The sequence below is a fragment of the Plecotus auritus genome (genome assembly GCF_963455305.1).
Source record: "Plecotus auritus genome assembly, chromosome: 5".
Lineage (NCBI taxonomy): Eukaryota > Metazoa > Chordata > Mammalia > Chiroptera > Vespertilionidae > Plecotus > Plecotus auritus.
Genome location: NC_137776.1, coordinates 16,892,878 through 16,903,074, shown reverse-complemented (window position 1 = coordinate 16,903,074; position 10,197 = coordinate 16,892,878). Strand labels below are relative to the sequence as shown.

The 10,197-nt window shown below is 38.8% G+C and overlaps 1 protein-coding gene across 2 annotated transcripts in view; it reads left to right on the top strand.

The window, feature by feature from the left end:
- The first annotated feature begins 1,146 nt into the window (after positions 1–1,146).
- Positions 1,147–10,197, top strand: part of KANSL1L (KAT8 regulatory NSL complex subunit 1 like) — a 102,465-nt gene continuing 93,414 nt past the window's right edge. For both annotated transcript variants that reach the window (XM_080670600.1, XM_080670599.1), the window contains exon 1: positions 1,147–1,381. The gene's annotated coding sequence lies outside the window, so the exon portion shown is untranslated. The remainder of the gene's footprint in view (positions 1,382–10,197) is intronic.

Genomic DNA, 10,197 nt, shown 5'->3' with positions numbered 1-10,197 from the left:
TCTAGTGCGCTTCATCCCCAAACCATTCCATGTGTAAATCAGGTGCTTAGAAAAGCCTGTAATCCATAATCTAAAGAGCTATATTTAGTGCTGAGTTGTTTTGTTATTGTTTTTATTTTATTTATTTTTATTTTTTTAAAAATATATTTTATTGATTTTTTGCAGAGAGGAAGTGAGAGGGATAGAGAGTTAGAAACATCAATCAGCTGCCTCCTGCACACCTCCTACTGGGGATGTGCCCGCAACCAAGGTACATGCCCTTGACCGGAATCGAACGTGGGACCTTTCAGTCTGCAGGCTGATGCTCTATCCACTGAGCCAAACCGGTTAGGGCTGTTGTTTTTATTTTAGATGAGTGCGTGGCTGGGGAAATGCTGGGTGTAGTTTAGTGCTGAGTGGAGCGCTGGGCTAGGTGCAGGAGTGAGATTTGTTTTTATATGTCCCTAGCCAACAATCTTCACATAAAACCCCATTTATTTATTTGAGTGCGCCACTGCAGAACGGAGTTAACTCCAACGCCATTCAAACCAGCTCTGTGAAGATTTCAAAATGCTTGAATTTGTGGCTCCTGATTGTTACCATAACATGGCCCAGCTGGATCCGAGGCAGATTTGTCACCCAATGTCAGGGCCCCTTGGGGGTCGTACAGAATTACGACTTTGGGTTTGAACGCACAGCCCAAATAAAAGCAAATGCACAGAGACGTGTAAACTTGGCACCTACGACAAAGCTTTGTTAAAACTTGCCAGTCAAGCGGCAGGGAGGGATGGTCTGGACTCCGGGAGCCGGCGCGGGAGGCAGGGCGAACAGCAGCCTCACTTTCCCCTGCGCTTTGTTTTCGCGGTGACGGTGGCACAGAAATAGCAAAGCAGGGGCGGGAAGTGACGGGGCCGCGTCTCTGTCTGCATGTATGCTCTTCCCGGCTGGCACCGCTAAGGGTAAAGGAGGAAGCCGGGAGACACAAAACGCACCCCAAGGGAGCCGCCGCGCTCACGCAGCGGGGTTCGGGAGTCGGGCTCTGACCACTTCCAGAACGCTTCCGAGGCCCCGCCCCCCGGGGTTTCCCCGCCACCGGCGCTCATTTGCATGGCGCGGCTCCTCCCCCGCTGCCATTGGCCGGCGCCGCGCCCCGCCCACTGCCCCTCCACCGCGGCAGGGTTCCGCGCCCCGAGCCACCCGGAGGTGCAGGCAGCGGGCGGACTGTTAAACCGCGGCGGCGGTGGTGGCGGCGGCGGCTGGGCAGGAGCGGGGCGCGCTCTGCAGACGAGTCAGCGGCGCCCCGGGTGGGGGAGGCGGGCGGGCGCTAGAGACCACTTCAGCAGCCCCCACCACGGCCGGACCGAAGGTGCGGCGGCGGAGGGGAGCCAGGGCGCCCCAGCAGGCGAGTGGCCGGCGTCGCAGTGGGGGGCAGAGGGGGTTGGGTCTCCCCTGCTGGGGACCGAGGCAGCGCGGGGAGGAAAGAGCGCAGAAGACCGCCGCGGGTATTTGCGGGCCGGGCGACCGACCGGCAGCTCCCTCGCCCCTCGAATCCTCGGGGCTGTTGGACTCCGGGTCCCGGCACCGGATTGCGCTCTAGGGCAGGGGTCGGACCGAAGCCAGATTTAAACGGCTAAACCTAACAGCCTTGGCAGTAGCTCCGGGGAGGGGAGGGAAGGGGTGGAGGGAGATGTTGGGGGTGGACCTAGGCGCAGTCACGTGGGTAAGGGGCGGGGCCTGGTGAGCCTTCCTTTTGTTTTGGCGGGAGCGTGCGCAGAAGGCGGAACACGTGGTCTTCGGGGCCCGCCCCTCGCTCCGGTTGCGGCGCCTCTGCGGGCGCGGCTGTGGCAGTCGCTGTTTTGGGGGAGTCACTGAGGCAGAACCGGCTGTGCTAGATGTAGCCCTTGTTTTCTTCACTGGCTTCAGGCCGACGTTGGTTAGACGGGGTGGATGGAGGAGGGGAGTCCGGAGGGTTACTGAGGGGTGTTGTTTATAAGTTCCTGTCACTTTGCGGTGTGCCGAAGGGACCGGTGTTGCTGGAAAATTTGAGGTTACGTGCTGTTTGGCAGCAAGAAATACAAGAGTGTGTTGGGGTCAGTGAATAAACCACTGGAAAGGAGGACGGTAGTGGGACGTCCGGGAGGGAAGGCACTGGGTGGACGTCCGCGTCGTTTCTCTTACTCCGGGACAACGGGTGTTTGGTTGGTTCCTTGCCCCTTCAGCCTCGGGCAGACCTCTCCTTGCCCCGCTGGTCTGCGGTACAGGGGGAGGGGGTTCCTTTTTTCTTTTCTAAACTGTGGGAAGCACATTCCTTTGGATTTCCCCAAACTTGAGTCAGCTGGCGAGATTGAAGAGAAAGGCTTCTTTCGTCTTAGCCGGCTGGCCCTAACTTGGTGCCGAGTTTTGATCAGCAAGGAATGTTTGCAAAATGCTGGAAGAGGCAGGTTCGTTAACAAAAGCCTGAGAGGTATTTACCGGTGCTGTGCTGAGAAAACCGGCGGCGTTTTTTTTTTGTGTTTTTGACCAGGAAAGAGCGCCTCTAAAAATAATGAACATGGGAGGAAACCGGTGCTCTGGAAAGCGGACTGCTGGAGCGGTCCCTGCCGTTTCCAGTTGCTACCAGCTCCTTCCTGGGGCCAGTCACCACCTCCCCTCCCATCTCTCCTTTTCTCTCGGAAGTGTTTCATGGCATTGTCCCTGCCTTAAGAGATTGTTAGGAAATCCAATGCCTTGTGTTAGCAAAAGTGAATTATTATCATCTTTACCAACACCACAAGTAGAGAAATTGCCACGCAATATGGTTTTATAACATAAGTCAGATTTTGTTTTTTGTTTCTTTAAAGCCAGCATACCGGAAAAAATGTAAACAATCATGCAGTAGTATGTATTTGGATATCTCCCAAATCTGTTGTAACTATTATCTTGGGTTCTCCCTCAGTTTGCACCTACTTGCTCAGATCAGTGTCACGAGTGCCCTCATTTCCTCATAGTTTTAATCTAGATAGTCATTATCTTTCCCAGCCCTGTGGAGCGGTTCACACTGATTTTATTATTATTATTTTTACTTTTTTTGGGTGTGGTGCCTTTTCACATAACAATTTTTTTTTGTTAAATTTATTACAAAATAATTTGGAAAATCTGGACGAGTGCAAATAAAACTACAAGTAATTTGTGCTTCTCTTTAAATATTTTCCTAAGCATTTTGCATATTTTTTTTCCTAAAAAAAAAAAAAATGGAAGCATGCAGCATTTTCATCTAACTTACCTCATAAACATTCCCATGTCATTAGTCTTGGTAAAAATTATTTTTGGCAGCTTCACATTAAGTCAAGTAACTATCATATTTAAATTTTTTTTTTATTGGACTATGTTTGGGATGCTTCCAATGTTTTGCTAGTGTAAATTTCACTAACAGAATAGCCTTTACATAAATCTTTGGGGGGAATAAAACAGTTCCCCATAAATTTGTAAAAGAAGGATTATTGGGTCAAAGAGTCTCTGAGTATGTTTATGTGTATGTGCACATATGTGTGTTTAGGCTCTTGTAACTTCACCAAATGTCCTTCCAGAATGTGAATGTTGTATTGGTTCCTACTCATGTACAGCATGAGCAGGCCTCACATAACAGCTCTGATCATAATCTGGTGTTAGCATTAAAATGAAAACCTTGCTTTAATTTGCATTAATTTTTTATCACTTAATATCTGTGATGTATCTACTTTCCTAAATTATTGTAAGCTGCTTGAGGGAGAGGAATATACTAGTATTTGACATGCTGCGAATCACATAGTGGGTGTTGAATAAATATTTGCCAATTGAAGCTCAAGAAATTGTCTTTTTTTTCCCCCTTTGGTCTTACTCAATTTACAAGTAAATTGTTGGCAGTATACTACCTATTGTTGCACTGATTCATTACTTGGAGTACTCATTCGTGTGTGTGTGTGTGTGTGTGTGTGTGTGTGTGTGTGTGTGTGTGTGTGTGATTGTGTGTGTAGTGTGCATGTGGGGGACACAGATCTTATCACAGTTATCTACTAAAAGGTCCAGTGACTTTCTATTGTCCAACTGCTGCATTATCTAAGAGCTCCATCCACTTTTAATACCATTTATCATGATAACGTAGACTTCCATTTCCTTTATTCATTCATCTAGCTTGCATGGAATTCACTTACAAATTTCACCTTGATCATCCTTTCACTTGTAGCCTTTTTTGTTTTTAAAGCCTACTGCCTAAAGTTCCTTTGTTTCATTATTTATATTGTTCTTGATAACCCACCAATTATTGCCTATAACATATTTTACTGCCTTTACCATGGAAAACTTTTGTCATGTTTTTCATTTACTCAGTTATTTCCATTTTCTTTTACATTTATATATATATACATAATTAGATGGTAGTTGAAGGAGGAGAAAGTTGTTTCAGGTTTAGAATTGTGTTTGGGATTGTTAATTGATTAGGTTTGTCAAGTTATAAACACAAGGAATGCGGCTGCTTATAGCAGGAGTGATAGGTCATTAGCAACCAGTTCACTTACTTTAAACCATATCATCTCTTATACTTCTATCCTTAAAATTTTTACTGTATTATAGGACTATAATGAATGACACTGAGTTATCAATAAAATCTTATCTACTTTCAGTCTATTTCATTTAGAAAGGCAAAGAAGGTAGCAGTGCCATTTCCAAAAGACTTGTGGGTTGTTGTTTTTTTCCTTGTAAATGTCCTGAAGAGATATTCCACTTCTTCCCTGATCATGTGGGATAAGTAAACTACCACTAATGTTAATAAAAATGGTAATATTGTACTTGCCTGTAGACAGTCGATAACGAAATTCTGAAGACAATTCATAATGGAAGTTTTTAATACTTGATAGTATTTGTAGGTTTTTAGAAACACTATGGATGTGAAAGTTCTCTAAGTATTGCAGAATTGGGAGGAAATGCATTTAATATTAAGGCTTTGTTAATATTTTTAATGAACTTTTTATTTATTGTATGTTTCTAGTACTATACGACCAAGGATTCCTAAGCATGTTTTTAAAAGTAATTTTTAAAATGTTTTATTTGGTAGTAGGTCATTAATCAGTGTTTAACCACATGAAGTTAAATTGGAGCCAAAATCTATAGACTGAGTAAATGTGATAGTGTTTTCTAAATGTAAATTTCTGGATCCAAGTTGATGTACACAGGAAAAAAGACTTTATATTCTTATGAATCATGCACTTATAACTGAATAGTAATAATTCTGCTTGAAGTGTGATCTGTTTGATGTGTTATGTGACCACCCAAGTGGCTTTATCTTTAATTAAATCCCTTTAGTCTTCAAAGAGAATTCCTTTTTAGGCATAGTTTTCAGAGTGGAAGTTTTTGCTATAAATTTGTTGACTACAAAGTATGAGGTAACCGTACCCTGGTCATGCCAATTACTGCATTGTTTTCTGCTGTAAATTGAGAATGCCCATATGTGGCATAAGTCTTAAAAACAAAACACTGTATCTCGAATTTATACCTTCCATTAATTCCTAGATTTTAGAGGAATAAAATTATACTAGTGTGAACTCTTTCTCACTGCTTTTATTGTTTTAATTAGATTTTTCCTTTATAAGTTACAAATTAGAAAATGAATCCTGTGTATTTCAGTAATGTTTGAAAGAGCTGCTCATATTTTGCTAAAATAATTTTTTTCTTACTTTCATTAACTGTTATAATGGATCAGCTCTCTGAGACACATTTAAGTTTTAAGTGTGTAAATAATTTAATATTCATTCCTACTTCAGTGTTCTCCCATCTCTCAGAATGCCATTGGTAGACTTTTCACTGTCTTTTAACTTAGGGATGAGTCAGCCTTCTTTGTGATCCTTTATTCTTAGTTTGTGTTTCTGCTCTGCATTTAAGAGAAATGGGATTATCTAGACTCCAACTGAAAGAGTAAATTTAATGTTCAGGGGTAGACTTGGATAGGATATTTTCCATGGACTATATGGAATGTACGTGCCCATTCTAGAATATAAATCATAGTCAAATCTGAAGCAGTATTAGGGGAAGGAAAATCAGATTTGGTCTTTACTTTTTAGTGTTCCTTTTTAGGAGGAAGGGTGTTCTTAATCCAGATTGTCTAGCAGTTTCAGCTCTGTAAACTGTATTGGCAAACTTGATTTTCTTTAGAAAGTATAGTATGTCAAAAGTATTTGGTATATGTGACCTATGTATTAATTTGTATAGACCTGATTACTAAATGTCAGGATCAATTCTAATTATTGACATCATAATTATCTCACTATGTACATACATCTTTTGTGGGCTGACATATTTACCATGTCTAATGTCCAAGGAGATTGCATTTAATGTTAAATTCATAAATACATATGATTTATAAATCTTAAAAATATAGATGTTTACTTAAGGAAACATTTTGGAGACAACAGAGGGAGGCTTTTTATTTGTAGTAACACTATCAGAACAACCGATTTCTTTCTTAATTAACAATATATCTTCTTTGGATTAAATTATAGACCAAAATTGGAATTTAAATTGTAGACTTAACTTATTTTACTAAATTAATTTGCTTTTATTTATAACAATGAAATTTAATATAACCTAAAAGAAAGAAAAGTTTTGATTCTATGTAGTTTCTTTTTGTTTTTCTTGCCACCCCCAAAATTTCTGGGGAGCAGATGTGCTGAAGAATTACTATTTATTTTTATTTAAACTGGAATGTAAGTTGAAAATTCTATTGTAAAAATATAATAGTAAAATTCATGTCCAGGAACTATAACTGATTTTTGGATTATCTAGAACTATTGCCTCTTGACAGATAATCAAAAGAATCTAGTTGCTTTCTTTGAAAAGGTACTGATATAGTTTCTGGTGGTTTTGCTTCTTAAATCCTTTTTAGCTTAACATTTAAGTTTCTATATGTTGTGGTTAAAGAAATTTAATTATTTTTCTCAGTTTTTATCCCATCCTGATTCTTTGAAGTCCCATAGCATTAGACTAACCTCTGTTAGAGAAGAGACCTATTTTGTCTGAGTATATTGGGTGTATATGAAATAAATAATTATCCAAGATGATAGTGGCACCTTGAATAGAATATGGTATTTTACCAGCTAGAAAGAAAATTTTTAGATTTAACTAAGATCCAAATACTTTCCCACATACACAATCTTGTGCATAGTTAGAAACTGAATAGTGAAGATGCTTCTTAGCTTTTTGAGGATTTACATTTTCAGTATTCTTTCTGTATAACGTAAAGTATTATAGGTGTCTGCAAATACTAAACAACATGTTTCGCTAGGAATTTTGGGCATGGAAATATTTTAGTTAATGGTTGATTCCTGTTTAATTGGCAGGATGTATGTGTGTCATGTACTTTATATTGTGTACTATCTGGACGGTAGTACTTAAACAACATGTGACAGTTGACCACATAAAATGTGACTTATCCAAATTGGGTTTTTGTTAAATGTAAAATAAACATTGGATTTGGAAGATGTAGCACACATATAGAACGTAAGATATCTTCCCAAGAAATTTTTATATTGATTACATGTTGAAGTAATATTTTGTATCTGATGGGTTTAATGAAATATGTTTCTTTTTACTTTTAAATATGTCTAGTAGGAAATACAAAGTTACAAATGTAACTCACATGGTATTTTTATCGGACAGCAAAGTTTTATGCTAATGCTTGCTAGCCTTAAGATTCCTTTCACCATAAGTATCTCATGAATCTCCTTCCTTGAAATTTTTAAGTAATTTTATTATTTTGGATGGTATTTGTTGAAGAAATATTTATTAAGGGCCTGCTATGTACCAAACAATATTCTAGGATTCAGCAGTGAATGAAAGCATTCAAATCCTGCCTTCCTTCAGCTTTCATTCTAGTAGGAAAAATATGCGATATTTTTTAGTAAAAATGTTTAAATGAACTATTTGTTGTAAGTATGCCATTAATTAATATAATAATTAATTTTATGCAATATAATACATTGTATCATTTATGGAGTGGCATACGCTATTTCTTTTGGCATTTATCTCCTTTGCTTACTTTAATAGCTCCCTAACTACCAGTAGTATCCCTACCATCATTCTTGTAAGCTGTTTTCATTTTTTCTCCAATATAATTTTTTTTAATCTACAGAACAGTCACAGTAATTAATTTTTAAATAAAAATGTAAATCAGATCATGTTACTTCCTCATCCTGTAATTTACATACAATGTCTATGGTTTGGACCCTATATAATTTACTTGATCTTATTTCCCATTACGCTCTCTCTTCGGCTCATTATGCTCTAGGCAATTTGTCATTTGTTCCACAAACACATCAAGTTTATTCCTGCCTGAAAGCGTTCTATTAGTTGTCTTTCTTCCTTGGAAGTCTCTCAGCCCTAAATCTTGTTTAGCTTCTTATTGACATTTCAGGTATCAGGGAAGACAGATGTCACCAACACAGAAGTCTTCCTTCATCTACAAATCTAAATTAATTCCTATCCTAATGTAGTCATATTCTATCACCCTACTTTGTTCAATTTTCATAAAGACACTATGAAACCCTTATTTACTTGCTGTGTTCATATTTTAATATCCAAATCTACCATTTTCTAAATCGTAAGGTCCATGAGAATAGGAACTTTATTTTTCATATTCACTGTCATTTTTCTTATTACCTATGATAGTGTAAGATACACATTGTTCAATAAATATGCGTTAACTGAATTATTGAAAGTGAGGTTTTAGATGGACTATATGTTAAATGAAAGTTGAAATCTAGTGTTGGCTACTTCGTTTCCTGCTTTAAAATGTCAACTGGCTTATTTCTATAATTTTTGGAAATTTTTATTTTGTTCTATTTTTAAAATATGAAATAGGTTTTCAGCTGCCATTCATAAGCACTTCTCTATGAATAACATGTTATGGTATGGATAGTTTTTATACTCAAATGAAAACCAGATGGCTTTACTTATAGCTAGATATTTTCACTATGTTAATTTTTAAATTGGCTTCTGAAATACTGGAGACATCTTTAAGAGCTATAAAATGATTGTGATGATGTGAAACACATATTATGGAATTAATAGAGATCATCTTAAAGTGAATTTGCAGAATTATTGTTTATTGTTTTATGCTCTCAAATTAGTATTCTTATGGATTCTGCCTCTAACCAGTTGTCCATAGTGCATAAAATGAAATAATACATGATTGAAAATAATTACAATATGAAACTGTATAATGGTCAAAACCATTAATGGTAAACTCAATGACTTCCAGAAGTTGCACTCTCAATTGTTATATTAAAATTATTTTAAGTGCTTATTTTATTTAGTATTTATTTAATTTTGAGGAAGTCAAACTTGTCAAAATTTTTTTCTTTTATGAATAATATTTTTGGTGTCAGATCTAAAAAAAAAAAACTTTGCCTAACCCAATATCGCAAAGGTTTTCTTCCAGAAATTTTATGTTTGTAAGTTTTATAGTTAGGTCTATGATCTATCCTGGTAGATGTAACCATTTTTATATGTTATGAGTCATAGGTTTAAGGCTCAGTTTTCTTTTTTGTTTTAATTGCATTTGAATGTCCTATTGTTCCAGAACCATTTGTTTAAAAAACTAGTCTTTCTACATTGAATTGCCATTACATCTTTGTCAAAAATCAATTGGCTGTGTGTGTGTGTGTGGGGGGGGGGGGTCTTTTTTGGAGTGCTCTATTTTTCTCATTGATTTATATGTTCATTCTTCTACCAGTACCACACTATGTTGACCACTGCAAGTAGATATGTAATATGGGTCCTTCAGCTATGTTTCTATTGTTTTGGCTATACTTGTACTTTTGCCTTTTCATATACATTTTTCAACATGTTGATATCAGCAAAAAATCCTTTCAAGATTTTGATTGGTGGGGTTGTGATGAAAGTGTAGATCTTTTAAGAAGAATAAACATTGTGATAACACTTAATAATCTAATCCATGAACACAGTCTATCACTCCAATTATTTAGATACTAGAGGCCTGATACACAAAATTCGTGCATAGGTAGGGCCCCTAGGCCTGCCTGGCGATCAGGGCCAACCTGTGGGGTGACCAGTGGGGCGATCGGGGGCCCCCTGCTGGCACCCACTTTGGCCAGCCTGGTGCCTCTCGCTTGCCGGCCCTGCCTCCTGCCACCATGGCCCACTCGCCAGCCAGCCCTGCCATCGCCACCAGTTGCCTCCCTCTGCGGGGCG